Consider the following 13,710-nt stretch of genomic DNA (forward strand, 5'->3'; position numbering starts at 1 on the left):
TTTGCCCCTCTGCGGATTTGAACGTCATGTATTTCTTTTTGGAAATCATAGGAAATCGCAACATGGTCTATTTGAAATTCTCCTAGCTGAAGGATAGGGGATCGCCACGTTTTTTGTTTCTTAGGGTCCTTTCGAAATTATGTTGACATGATTTTTAGGTTGTTTTGCTGGCACAGCTCGATGAGCCTCATGCCATTCTTGTTCGTGAATTTGTGTGCAGGGTAGTTGCCGACTGTTTTTTTATATTTCTTTTCTTTGCCGATTTGTGCGTTAAAATCACCGAGGAGAATTTTTACGTCCTCCTTTGGAATTCTGGACATTTCATTTTCAAGTTTTTCCCAAAATTTTTCTGTCTTCTCGGGTTCTTTTTTGTTATCAATGTTGGTGGGTGCATGAACATTAATAAATGTATATGTTTTGTTGGTGTGCTTGACTCGCATGGTCATTAGTCTGTTACTGATTTGAATCACACCTATAACAGAATCACGGATGTCCTTATTCACAATAAAGGCCATGCCAAATAATGCAGCTCCTTTGCATATTTTCTTGCCTGTTTTACTTTTAAAGATACGGTAGTTATTGTAGTCTATTGTTTCTGAATCGGTGAATCTAGTCTCTTGGAGAGAAAGGATTTGAATTTTCTGTTTGTTGAGTTCTGTCATCAGATTATGTAACTTGTCAGTTTGTATTAGTGTTTGGATGTTGAAAGTGCCAATAAATGTATGCGACTTTCGTGGAAGTTTACCAGAGAACTCCGACTCTCTCTGTCGTACTAGCCCAAGCCCTCCAGAATCCGATAGCTTGGTTGTCGCCACAGGGCGAGTGGATTGTCCACCTGGGGTAATATTAATTTTACTTGTACGAATCATACTGCTTGTAATTCAGTTCCAGCTATGCTGGGTGGTTAGAACCAGGGATTGTTAGTTCCTGGAGCACGGTGTTCAGCCGCACCTCACATGGTGAACAGACGCTGGCCAGAGTACTGGTGGTTGCCACACAGACGTGTCTGGACTTTGGATATGCTTTATCTTCTCCGTAAAGCTAGCCTCTTCCGCCAGTTCCGCCGTACCGATGATCTTCATCTCCGTCTTCACTGCTGTTGAGGTCTTCATCGTACCCTGACAAGGGGCCCTCACAAGGTACTATCACCCGGGCCAGGTGAACCAAGGTTTTTTAATGAGGTGTTACTCCTCCCCCTCCTCCTTTTGAAACCGGGCTTCGGACCGGCTTTGGCGGAGTTTCTCCCCCTATATATATATATATATATATATATATATATATATATATATATATATATTAAAAACAAAGATTCCAAGACTTACCAAGCGAGAAAGCGCCGGCAGACAGGCACATGAACAAAACACACAAACACACACACAGAATTACGAGCTTTCGCAACTGGCAGTTGCTTTGTCAGGAAAGAAGGAAGGAGAGGGAAAAATGAAAGGATGTGGGTTTTAAGGGAGAGGGTAAGGAGTCATTCCAATCCCGGGAGCGGAAAGACTTCCCTTAGGGGAAAAAAAGGACAGGTGTACACTCGTGCGCACACACACACACACACACACACACACACACACATATCCATCCGTACATACACAGACACAAGCAGACATATTTAAAGGCAAAGACATTTTTCCCTCTCCTTCCCTCTTTCCTGACGAAGCAACTGCCAGTTGTGAAAGCTCGTAATTCTGTGTGTGTGTTCGTGTGTTTTGTTCATGTGCCTGTCTGCCGGCGCTTTCTCGCTTGGTAAGTCTTGGAATCTTTGTTTTTAATATATTTTTCCCACATGGAAGTTTCTTTCTGTTTTATATATATATATATATATATATATATATATATATATATATATACACACACACACACACACACTTTAACCTCATGTTACCCTTTCCACCTTCTAATACCATGTCAACGTCACAACATCCCTACAACGACCCCATTAAATTTCATTTACATTCCCTCCGCAAACATGCCTTCACCCTAGCCAGATTACGCTCCCATATTTTATTTACTCAGGCTTGTCTGACATTTGGCATTACCGCCCAAAGGCCTCACACTTAAAAGTTCCCATCTCTGGCTGCAATCCTTCTTTCCATCAGTCCTTATACCAGTTCCAAACTGCCCAATCCATAGCCCTTACCTGCCTAATCCTTCACCTATACATCGACTCCCAGTTGAATTTATTATCAAGCTGTAATCCCAAGAATTTAACCCTGTCCACTTCTTCTATCTGCTTGTCATGCTCATGGGACACCCCCTTACAAATTCTGAACTGCATGTAGTGTGTGTTTTTTTTTCAAAGTTTAGTGACAAATAATTGCCTAGGAACTAGTGATTAATGTCCACAAATATTTTATTAGCCAGTCTTTCTAAGACTACACTTGATTTGCTATTTATTGAAATGTTTGTATCATCAGCGAAGAAAACAAACTTGACATCTGGGAATGTTACTGACGCAAAGCCATTGATACCTACAACAAAAAGTAAGGGTCCTAAGATGGAACCTTGTGGGATCCCATATGTCTTTAGTTCCCAGGTGGATGATGCCTGATAGCTTAATACATGCCTCTTTCCTAGTAACACCCTTTGTTTCCTGTCAGCGATATGTGACTTAAACTATTTTACAGCATTTCCTGTTACACCATAATATTCTAATTTACTTAAAAGGATATTGTGATTTACACAGTCAAATGCGTTTGACAGATCACAAAATATACCAGTTGCCTGCAATTTTTTGTCTAATGAATTAGGTACATTGTCACTGTAAGTGTAGATAGCCTACTCAATATCAGAACCCTTTAGAACTCTGAACTGCGACTTTGACAGTATGTTATTTGTGATAAGATGGTTATAAAGCAGATTGTACATTACCCTTTCTAAAATTTTTGAGAATGCTGGCAAAAGTGAAATTGGCCAGAAATTTGATGCTATTTCTTTATCTCCCTTCTTAAACAGTTGCTTAACTTCAGCACATTTCAACCATTCAGGAAATATTCCACTGATAAACGACTTGTTACACAATTTAATATGTTACTTAACTCGAGTCACATTCTGAGAAGTTAAGAGGTACCAGTTACAGACCCATACTCGAATATCCATGTTAGCACGTGGTGCACACTCAACAGGTGATAATATAAGCACTAACTTTGACACACAATGCATCATAAAGGTGGTGAATGCTTTTTTGGAATAAATTATTCCACACCTAATAAACCTGTTCACATAGCTTTGTAAAGAGCTGGATTGACAAGTCACCTGTCATCCCATCATGTCGTACATGTGCTCAATTGGAGCCAAGTCTGGCAGCTATGTGGGTGGGGGAAGTTGTTGCATTTCATTAAACAAACATTGAGATTAATGGGAAGTGTACCGGTGAGGATTGTTCTCTTGGAATGGGATATCACCACCCTAAAACAAGAGTAGTAGAAGAACTGGTCAAATGACGTTTTGCATGTTCTTAGTGCTCATGAGTGTTCCTGCCCCATCTGAACACTCTCTCTGTCTCTCTCTCTCTCTCTCTCTCTCTCTCTGCCAAGTCTACATTGTACACATGAACAACCACCACCTATGTGCAGGTATAAATAATAAAGATCATGGTGTGCAATGCCATTTTAATGGGATACACTCCAATGGTACCTGCCAAGCATTGCACAAAGATAGTACGACATGAGTTGAATAGAAGTGTATATGTCCTTAGTCATACTGCCAGTATCCAATTTACAATTCATATGATATACCTGAGGTCACGTTAGCTTTTATCCATTCTATGGAATCTGTATGGTTTGTCCCTTTTGCCCTTCTAATACAACAATGTCATTGGGTATGTGCTGGATAATGTCCAGAACCTCATCCACAAATGTGAGAATGTTCCTGCATCCATTGTTGCCAGCATCTCTACATAACTGATTGGTATGTCCAACTAGTGTGATAATTCTCCAATGCTGGCAAACTTGCTGAGTCATTTGAAGGGAAGCGTGCAAGCATCTGTGTAGCACTGTATCTGTCCTACATGTTTGCATCAGGTTGAGTTTAATGGCCATGGACTCAGTTAGATTCATTGCAGTACTATCTGCATTCAGCTGAGACTGAAATAATCAGGACATCCACTATCCATCAGGTGGCATATGTGCGATTTATCTGCCGAAATCCATAGTTTCGTTCTGTTTGTACCAATTCTTTTAGGAAAAATATTTTTTTTACTGTGCAGCACTCAACAAAGTTTTTAAATTAACATATTTGCAACATTTTAAATGGGAACTGCAGTAACTAGCAAGTATGTACTGATGGGACTGAGACAGGAGTTTCCTAACTCTTTATCTGATGGATGAGAATCCTGGTACTTTGATGAAACATCTTGTTTATTTTGTGGGTAAATAAAAATTTAAAATTTGGAAAACTTGTTGAATTCAGTAATTACTTCAATTTATTTCATAACTTATAAAATAAATTAGTATTGTCAAAATGTTGAAAATAAAACAAAGGCCATGTTGTTAATAGTTTCTTGAGAAGCAGTTATTCACTTCCTGCAAAACACAATTTGGGAAACCATTGTCTAAGAAAAGGCAAAATTTTTGTGCAGTGCATAGTTCTTGTGTTCTCAATAATTAGAAACCAAACAAATTCAATACGTGATGTGCCAAAGGGCACATGAGCTTGATGGCACTGATGAATATAAGATGTACTAAGCTACTAATTTGCTGATCTGTTCTGATATGCTGTGTTTATTGGAAGCCACAATACTGTACGTCACATAGAAACCAAATTCTTGACTCCACCCTAAACCAACAAGAGCTGAGAAATGAGATGTTATTGTACTGTGTACTAGAACGCGTATGGAGGAAATCACATTTGTAATTCAGAAGGTGTATCATGTTGTGAATACCCAATTGTTCTGATTTCCTGTGTGCAAAACAAACAACATATTTAGTAGCATCATCTGTGGACTTCTGTATGATCGGCAATTACCACTGTATACCATCTCCAGATAAAGAATTAAACGTGAGTAAACATGATAGTATTTCATTATAGATAACTACATCATGTGCAAGAAGCCTGACTACTGTTAATATTGTCTGCAAGATCATTAATGTACAACATGATCAGCAAGGGTCCCAACACACATCTGAAGTTACTTCCACATCTGACAATGATTCTCCATTCTTGCTACCAAAAATTCATCAATCAAGTCATAAATTTCACTTGATGATCGTACTTGTGATAATAAGCATAGGTGTGGTACTGAGTCAAATGCTTTTCAGAAACCAAGAAACAGTGCATCTACCTGGGTTTCTTTCAGTATGTCATGTGAAAAACGTGTGAGTTAGGTTTCACATGGTCTGTGCTTTCGAAAACCATGCTGGTTGGCATTGAGGATGTAATTCTGTTCAAGATACCTCATAATGTTTGAGTTCAGAAAGACAAAGATATTGGATGGTAGTATTTTGGACCACTTTTACTACCCTTCGTGTAGTTTACTGAAATTAACTGGAGCAATTTAGGCTGAATCAAGAACTACAATGTTTAGTGTAAAACCAGTTTCCAATGCAGTAGGTTTTATTTTACTTGAAAGGCTTTCTGCAGGTTCGGTTACATCTTTGTAGAAATCAAGAAGATCGTTACATTTTACCTTTTCTTTGGAGAAGTATGTTACAACTATTAGATAATGTTTTTTATTGCGTATTTGAAGTGTCTGGACCTAACGAAAATAGAACATTAGTAGTATATTTATGAGAGTTCTGGACCAAAGAGAACATTTTTTTAAAATTTCCTAATGTGAAACCTAGATTTTAGTTACGCTGATACCACCATTTAAAAATTTATCTAATTTATCTACATCCGCAAACTTCATTTTCATTTATTTAAAACATAAAATGTAATAATTTTGTTCTTTATAAATAGGTTCTTCAAGATTGTGTTTATCTATATCCACAAACGAATTTTTCATATATTGAAAAAATAAAATCTAATAAATTTTTGTCTTTATAATTAAGCTGTCAAACTTTGTCTATATCATCAATTGAAATTTTCATTAAAAACTAAAAGGTACATTTTAACTGTAAACGATTTAACTTTTTAAAGATTTAAATTTTTTCTATATAAATAAAAGCAAAACAAAATCTACTCCAAAGCTGAGCTAATTCAAAACACAAAAAAAATATTGTATAGGAAGATGTGGATTGAGTTATGTCGATTTAGAAAATTACTGTAATGAACAATGTTATTCAGATGTAACTAGACAAGATCTAGAGGAATTTATTGATTATATTAATATGAAAGAAATGAAGAAAAGAGAACTAAGATACAAACTCTATAAATGAACTTAGAAAAATTTGTAAAACAAGAAAATTAAGGAGTTGTTCTAAACTTAGTAAATAAAAAGTAATCGATCTTATTCTAAATCTTGTTGACAAAATTAACAATAACGATAATGAACTGGATAAAAAATTTTCAAAAGGATTTCATGAAATCTGTGAAACAAAGATTTTATAAAAGTGTTCCAAACTTAATAAACAACAATTGATCAATTATCAAAAATCTGAGAACAATATTAATAATAATGATAACAATTTGAATAAAAATTATTTAAAAGAACTTCATCAGATCTGAAAAATGAATTATTTAAGAAATTATTCTAAATTTAATAAGCAATCGATGTTATCAATAGATATAAGGTTAATATTAATAATATCAATAATGAGAATGATTTTCAAAAGCTTTGTTGAAAAATATCAAAAAATTTAAAAAAAACTGTCAGGAAGATTACCTGGTTTCAATTTTCTAGATGATGACGATTTTTTTAAAAAAGCTATACGAATCAACAGAAAAGCTCCTGCTTTTAAATCGAGAATAATAACTTATGATATTAATAAAATAGGGTTATAAATACAAAATCAAATAGGGGTAATGCAGGAGTAGGTTTAATAATGAATACAAAAATAGTAGTGTGGGTAAGCTACTGCAAACAGCTTAGTGAACGCATTATTGTGGCCAAGATAGACACGAAGCCCATGCCTACTGCAGTAGTACAAGTTTATATGCCAACTAGTTCTGCAGATGATGAAGAAATTGATGAAATGTATGATGAGATAAAAGAAATCATTCAAGTAGTAAAGGGAGACGAAAATTTAATAGTCAGGGGTGTTTCCAGATATACTTTACAATTTTTCCACAAAAAATTCAACTTTTTGATAATATATTTCCTTGTATGTTTGATTATAGTTATAGCTATGAATATATTTACAAGAATTTTTCTTTCTTTTTTACAATTATCATGAATACATATACTTTATTCCAGATATCAGTAAGTTGTTTTATATGTTGATATCTATTTTCTCTATATTCTTTTTTTGTTTTTTATCCCATCAATATATTCTGTTTTGAAGGTGTATTATTATTTGTAGTGTTTATTTCTTCATGAGAATTCTAACGTTTAATAAATATTGTTATATATCAATGTAATCATTTGCTGACCTAAAAAATACCTAACTTCTATATAATTAGGAAAAAGTATTAATAATTAGTGATGAAAATAATAATCTGTGGTTTAAAGCCAAAGATGTGCTAAACTTTTCGGGTATAAAGAAATAAACAAAACCTTCAAACATTTTGATGATGAATTTGGAGGTATTGAAAAGAAATGAGGAATGAACTATTTTTAACAATTAAAGGTCTTTATTTTTCATTATAAAATTTAAAAAAGAAAATGGCTTAATTATGATGCTTTACCTTAAGTAAGGGAATACGGAGAATATTAAATAAAAATTAATGTACAACTAGTCTGTGAAGGTCAAATAAATTATAAAAAAGTTAAAATGAAATCAAAGATAGTAAATGAAATATAGAACTGTAGAAATTTTACATGAAAGAAATGAACAAATATCTACACTGAAGCACCAAAGAAATTGGTATAGGCATGCCCATTGAAATGCTGAGATATGTAAACAGGCAGAATAAAGCACTGTCATCATCAATGGCTAAATAAGGGAGCAGGAGTCTGGTGCAGTTGTGAGATCGGTTAGTGCTGCTACACTGGCAGGTTTACACAATTTAAGTGCGTTTGAACATGGTTTTGTAGCTGGCATACAAGTGGTGGGACACATCTCCAAGGTAACAATGCAGAAGGGATTTTTCTATGTGACCATTTCATGACCATACCGTGGACATCGGGAACACAGTAAAACATCAAATCTTGGACATCACTGAAGCCAGAAAAAGATCCTGCAAGAATGGGACCAACGATGACTGAAGAGAATCGTTTAACATGGCACAAGTGCAACCCTTCCTCAAATTCCTGCAGATTTCAATGCTGGGCCATAAGGAAGTATCAGCATACAAACCCTTTTACAAAAGATCATTGATATGACCTTTGGAGCCGAAGGCCCAATTGTGTACCCTTGACAGCTGCATGACAAAGCTTTATGCCTCGCCTGGACTGATCAACACAGATATTGGACTGTTGATGACTGAAAATAAAATACGTTGCCTGCTTGTACGAGTCTCATTTCAAATTGTATTGAATGATTGGATTTGTATGGGTATGGAGACAACCTCCTGAATGTCAGCAGGGGCTATTCATGCTGGTGGAGGCTCTGTGATGGAGTGGGGTGTGTGCAGTTGGAGTGATACATCTAGATATGCCTCTGCCCAGTAGGACAATGCGACACCCCACATGTCTTTAATTCCTACAGAGTGGCTCCAGGAACACTCTTCTGAGTTTAAACACTTCCACTGGTCACTTAACTCCACAGATATGAAAATTATTGAGCATAACTGGGATGCCTTGTGACATAGTGTTCAGACGAGATCTCTATCACTTAGTACTCCTACGGATTTGTGGACAGCCCTGCAGGGTTCATGGTATCAAATCTATGGAGCATTACTTCAGAAATTAGATGAGTCCATAAAAGTAGTTGATAATAAAATTTCATTTTATCTGTTCACCAATTATATCCTTTCATTTTAATGTTTTCAGTTTAAGGAATGTCATTTTACGAATTTGCTGTACATCCTTTCTCTTATATTCCTTTTAATTTACTAATTCTACCCTTATCTGTAATTATAAATTTAGCAATAGTATCCAACATATCTCTTACATAAAAAGTTTTCAACTTATTTTTTCATGTTTTTTGTTTACATCTTTTAGTTTAATCTTTATTGTTGAATATTCTGTGTTATAATATTCATCAACAAGTTCTTTTAAGTAAATCAACCAATTTATAATTTCCTTTTAATTTAAATTTTATGTGCGTTTTTTCTCTTAATATTCTTTAAAATGTTTCAACAAGATATGCTTTTAATTCACTAAAAGTTGAATAATAATTAATATTAAATTGTTTGATTAAGTATTGAAAGACCTTATGATAAACTTCTTTTCCATCATCTGTTTTTAAATTTTTCTTTTTTCTTGACTCAAATATTTTTTCAAAAGTATCAGCTGTACTTTGATCTGTTTTATCTTTATCTAGAATAGAACAAGCAAATTTTGAAAAATCTGTAACAGTTAAATAAATTTTTTATATCCTTGATTTATTTTCGAAATTTCTTTTAATTATCCAGTATCCATTTCGACTAAATCAGTCATAAATCATGTAATCCAAAAGAATTACATTTAAAAAAAATTCCAACTATTTATGTAATTCAGTAACTATTTCTTTACTGATATTTAAATCATTACCTACAATTTTTTATAAATTACTTTTTTTAGATTTACAAATAGAACAAATACCTACAAATCTACATTGTCCATTTTTAGTTGTTCCCCCATTAGAATTTGTGTTCCAGTAAACTTTTTACATTTCTAACAGTAAATGTTGTTATGATTCTCCATTTATATAGAATAAAAATAATTAAATTATTTCACCAAATATAATTAACTTAATATCTACAGAATGAATTTTCAAAGAATCTTTTAATTGTATTATTAGAAAATTTACTTTTTACTGTTTTTTGTCATGAGTTCTTTTGTTAAGTTTATCAACCACTCTCATCAAGAGATGACAATCATTAATTGTTGACTCACTGTTTGTAGTTTTACCAAAAAGAACAACTTTTTAAGACTAAAGTCATATTCACTGTTATTGTGCATTTTTTGTGAACCTCCAGCCATAAAAGTAAATTCCATTATTAATTATCATATACTTTATCTTTAAGATTACTTAAATTATCTAAGTATTGAGTTTTTGAGAATAGTCTGAAAAACCTTTTTCTGATCACTTTTTTTGTAAAATAATTTGATGGATTAGTTCTATTATTCAGCTGCATTAAAATACTTGTATATTCAACTTAAGTAACAAGATTAGCACTGTCCTTTTCTAAATATTGTTTGTTCACTACTTGCTTTTTAGCAATTGGATCATTTACATTCATTAACTTTCTACTTTTAGAATCAGTATTATTATTTTTAATTAAAAAAATTGGTTAGTTCTTTTTTAGATTGCTTCAGTAGACAATTTTTTCTTGGATTTTCTGATGACTGAAAACTTTTGATATCTTCAAATTTATAGAACTGTAGAAATTTTACATGAAAGAAATGAACAAATATCTACACTGAAGCACCAAAGAAATTGGTATAGGCATGCCCATTGAAATGCTGAGATATGTAAACAGGCAGAATAAAGCACTGTCATCATCAATGGCTAAATAAGGGAGCAGGAGTCTGGTGCAGTTGTGAGATCGGTTAGTGCTGCTACACTGGCAGGTTTACACAATTTAAGTGCGTTTGAACATGGTTTTGTAGCTGGCATACAAGTGGTGGTACACATCTCCAAGGTAACAATGCAGAAGGGATTTTTCTATGTGACCATTTCATGACCATACCGTGGACATCGGGAACACAGTAAAACATCAAATCTTGGACATCACTGAAGCCAGAAAAAGATCCTGCAAGAATGGGACCAACGATGACTGAAGAGAATCGTTTAACATGGCACAAGTGCAACCCTTCCTCAAATACCTGCAGATTTCAATGCTGGGCCATAAGGAAGTATCAGCATACAAACCCTTTTACAAAAGGTCATTGATATGGCCTTTGGAGCCGAAGGCCCAATTGTGTACCCTTGACAGCTGCATGACAAAGCTTTATGCCTCGCCTGGACTGATCAACACAGATATTGGACTGTTGATGACTGAAAATAAAATACGTTGCCTGCTTGTACGAGTCTCATTTCAAATTGTATTGAATGATTGGATTTGTATGAGTATGGAGACAACCTCCTGAATGTCAGCAGGGGCTATTCATGCTGGTGGAGGCTCTGTGATGGAGTGGGGTGTGTGCAGTTGGAGTGATACATCTAGATATGCCTCTGCCCAGTAGGACAATGCGACACCCCACATGTCTTTAATTCCTACAGAGTGGCTCCAGGAACACTCTTCTGAGTTTAAACACTTCCACTGGTCACTTAACTCCACAGATATGAAAATTATTGAGCATAACTGGGATGCCTTTTGACATAGTGTTCAGACGAGATCTCTATCACTTAGTACTCCTACGGATTTGTGGACAGCCCTGCAGGGTTCATGGTATCAAATCTATGGAGCATTACTTCAGAAATTAGATGAGTCCATAAAAGTAGTTGATAATAAAATTTCATTTTATCTGTTCACCAATTATATCCTTTCATTTTAATGTTTTCAGTTTAAGGAATGTCATTTTACGAATTTGCTGTACATCCTTTCTCTTATATTCCTTTTAATTTACTAATTCTACCCTTATCTGTAATTATAAATTTAGCAATAGTATCCAACATATCTCTTACATAAAAAGTTTTCAACTTATTTTTTCATGTTTTTTGTTTACATCTTTTAGTTTAATCTTTATTGTTGAATATTCTGTGTTATAATATTCATCAACAAGTTCTTTTAAGTAAATCAACCAATTTATAATTTCCTTTTAATTTAAATTTTATGTGCGTTTTTTCTCTTAATATTCTTTAAAATGTTTCAACAAGATATGCTTTTAATTCACTAAAAGTTGAATAATAATTAATATTAAATTGTTTGATTAAGTATTGAAAGACCTTATGATAAACTTCTTTTCCATCATCTGTTTTTAAATTTTTCTTTTTTCTTGACTCAAATATTTTTTCAAAAGTATCAGCTGTACTTTGATCTGTTTTATCTTTATCTAGAATAGAACAAGCAAATTTTGAAAAATCTGTAACAGTTAAATAAATTTTTTATATCCTTGATTTATTTTCGAAATTTCTTTTAATTATCCAGTATCCATTTCGACTAAATCAGTCATAAATCATGTAATCCAAAAGAATTACATTTAAAAAAAATTCCAACTATTTATGTAATTCAGTAACTATTTCTTTACTGATATTTAAATCATTACCTACAATTTTTTATAAATTACTTTTTTTAGATTTACAAATAGAACAAATACCTACAAATCTACATTGTCCATTTTTAGTTGTTCCCCCATTAGAATTTGTGTTCCAGTAAACTTTTTACATTTCTAACAGTAAATGTTGTTATGATTCTCCATTTATATAGAATAAAAATAATTAAATTATTTCACCAAATATAATTAACTTAATATCTACAGAATGAATTTTCAAAGAATCTTTTAATTGTATTATTAGAAAATTTACTTTTTACTGTTTTTTGTCATGAGTTCTTTTGTTAAGTTTATCAACCACTCTCATCAAGAGATGACAATCATTAATTGTTGACTCACTGTTTGTAGTTTTACCAAAAAGAACAACTTTTTAAGACTAAAGTCATATTCACTGTTATTGTGCATTTTTTGTGAACCTCCAGCCATAAAAGTAAATTCCATTATTAATTATCATATACTTTATCTTTAAGATTACTTAAATTATCTAAGTATTGAGTTTTTGAGAATAGTCTGAAAAACCTTTTTCTGATCACTTTTTTTGTAAAATAATTTGATGGATTAGTTCTATTATTCAGCTGCATTAAAATACTTGTATATTCAACTTAAGTAACAAGATTAGCACTGTCCTTTTCTAAATATTGTTTGTTCACTACTTGCTTTTTAGCAATTGGATCATTTACATTCATTAACTTTCTACTTTTAGAATCAGTATTATTATTTTTAATTAAAAAAATTGGTTAGTTCTTTTTTAGATTGCTTCAGTAGACAATTTTTTCTTGGATTTTCTGATGACTGAAAACTTTTGATATCTTCAAATTTTTCTATTGGCTCTAGTGATTGGATTTTCATATATTGATAATTGAATATTTTTAATTTTTGTTTCCAACAACTCTGGCATAGTATTAACTTTTGATTGTAAATCTTTGAATTTTAATTGGTAATCTTCAAATTTTGGAGTTTTTAATTTCTGGTTCTAATAGTTAAAATCTTTAATTTCTTCTAAATCGTTAATGTGTTAAACATACCTTTTTTCCAAGAATGGCCATGTTATAATTTAAGATATCATTAAAATTTTAATTCATCCATAACAATTTTAAAACAGACAAAAATGACCACAAATAAATTTGTTAAAATTTTGTATCCTTTAGATTTTACAACATAAATAATTTTTCATAAATAATTTACCACTTTTGGTGTAGTCCCCCATGTAAATGAAAAACAAATTTAGTATCTTAATGCTTGTAATGAAAAGACAAATGAGTAGCATTATAATCTGATGTATCTTAATTTAGTATCAACAGTCTAAATTTGTAGGTTTATCAGGTAATTCATCAACCAAAAAACGCTACAAAGATATTTAATTTTTA

This window comes from Schistocerca gregaria, chromosome 7 (genome assembly GCF_023897955.1).
Source record: "Schistocerca gregaria isolate iqSchGreg1 chromosome 7, iqSchGreg1.2, whole genome shotgun sequence".
Lineage (NCBI taxonomy): Eukaryota > Metazoa > Arthropoda > Insecta > Orthoptera > Acrididae > Schistocerca > Schistocerca gregaria.